Genomic DNA, 2193 nt, shown 5'->3' with positions numbered 1-2193 from the left:
ATGGAGAATCCCATGGGCTTTGTAAGCAACCAAACCTACCTTCCAGCTCTGCAATTTTTGAGTTCTAAGATCTCGTGTTAGTTAGTATAATGTCTTCGAAGTCTTATTGCTTCAATTGTAAAAAGGGGATATTTAACACCTCCCTTGAGGGAGATTAAATGAGATAGCACATGGGCAGTTTCTGGCATGTGGTCAGCATCTAATCAGTTGTAGTCATTATTGTGTCCTTTATATTGCCAGAGAAATGGAGACTTGGCAAGGGGATCACCTCTGACTCCTTTAAGTCAGGGGAAGACTTGGAGTTAGAATCCTTGCCACCTGTTTCTCCTGGGTGCCTCTGCTTCTCTCTTTCTCTCTCTCTTCCTAAAGTCATGCTCAGTGTTTGCTCCCTAGACTCAGCCACTGTATTCCCTGGCTCAGCCTGGTGACATCAGGTGCTTATTTTCCCCTGTGGGACTTCACTCACAGAATTTCACAACACTAGACCTTGGGGATCACCCAGCTCATTTTCCAGGCCAGGAAATGGAAGCCTGGAGAGAGAGAAGTGCATTGTTCAAGGTCACCCAGGAAGGTAGAAGCCATTAGTTGAAGTGACTGTTGCATATATTTTAGCAGGTATGACTAAGCCTGGGAATAACTGCAAAGGATCCACCTCATGCTTTCCATGAATTCTCTTGGGTGTATAACTTTAGGATAAGTATGTGTGTGGGGAGTCCTTTTTTATATTTTAGTTGTGGTGCTGGCGAGTTCTGTGCTTCCCCTGGCGTCAGAAATATTAATAGCTAACATTTGCACAGTGCTTCACTGCTTATAAAATACACTCATATTCTTGATCTTATTTAGTTTTCACAATAGTCTTCAAGGTCATTATGATCATTGTATCATTCTTTTACAGATGAGAAAACTGAGGCTAAAAGTGATTTGTTCAAAGTTACACAGTTACCATGAGGTAGATTTAGGAATTAAATTTATATTTGTGTGTGATTCCTAATTATAGCAAACCAGCCCAGCTGACACAGCCACCTTTGGAAAATTCAATGTCAGGGACATAGTTGTCCTCTATCCTGAGGTTGTGGAGAAAGGAATCCACAGGGCTGATTATCAAGGAGGGCTACCTGAACAAAGGTGACAATCTCAGTTCAAGTGTGTTCTCCAAATGACAGGTAACATGAGTCTGGAAAGCAATACTGATGCCTTTTCTGGTAAAGCTTTTCACTTTCAGCGTGTTTCCTCCCTGTTTACATAAGAGGCCCAGAAAGCTGAGCAACTTGTTGAAAATCACAAAGCCAAGTAGTGATGGAATTTACAGTTTCTGAATTTCAAATTCGTTGTATATCTCTTTAGGGCAGGTGGAACTGAATGGGGTCCCTGATTCTGAGAAGTGAGCAAGGGCCAAAAGTGGTGTGCTCTAGTAACTTTTGTTTGAGAGGACACCTGGACAAGTGTTTGGTCAGCTGGCTTGATGTGCCGGCTTTTCCTTTAAGCTTTGTTTTTGAGCTCTGCCTGCCTTTCTCCCCGTGAGCATTCTCTGTTGCTGCATTGTTGTTCAGGGGAAGAGAGAAATCAGAGAGGCGATAAAGCATTTAAATTGGTTCCTGATTTTAGCAGGATTCTTTCATCTGCTGTTCACAGATGTGTGCCTGTGTTTATGATTCAGTGGGAAGATAAAGATTATGCAAGGAAAGGCCTTACAGAGTCCCAGGCTTCTAAAACTGGTAGAGACCTCTGAAATTCTGACATTTGGCTTAGTTGGTCTCTGAGTGATTCAGAAAGGTGAGAGAGACCCTTCTACAGATTACTCTGGGAGAAAGGACTTCTACCTAGACATGGGAATGGCTGGTTGGTCTCAGGGGGAGATAGAGAGAAAAGGCCTGAACTGTGTCAGAAGTTTATATTTTGTAGCATTTTCAAGTCCTGCTTCTCTTTTAATTCTAGAGAAAAGGCAAGACATAAGATAGACTAGAAAAGCTATACTCTTCCTGTATCTGGAACCGGGATTCACAGGTAAGGATAAGGGAAAGATTTTCATTATGGCTCATTAAAAACAGAAGCTCACTTACAAGCAAGTGTCTTTGCATACTGCACCAACGCTTCTTGGCAACGACTCAGAGGAATATGGAAAATATTGGTTTAAGCAGATGTGATTTACAGTTGTGCCAACCAATCAAAATCTTCTGCTCATATAACAAGTGA

Source organism: Canis lupus, chromosome 20 (assembly GCF_011100685.1).
Source record: "Canis lupus familiaris isolate Mischka breed German Shepherd chromosome 20, alternate assembly UU_Cfam_GSD_1.0, whole genome shotgun sequence".
NCBI classification, from domain to species: Eukaryota; Metazoa; Chordata; class Mammalia; order Carnivora; family Canidae; genus Canis; species Canis lupus.
The sequence above is the reverse complement of the archived record's forward strand: the minus strand, read 5'-3'. Positions refer to the sequence as shown.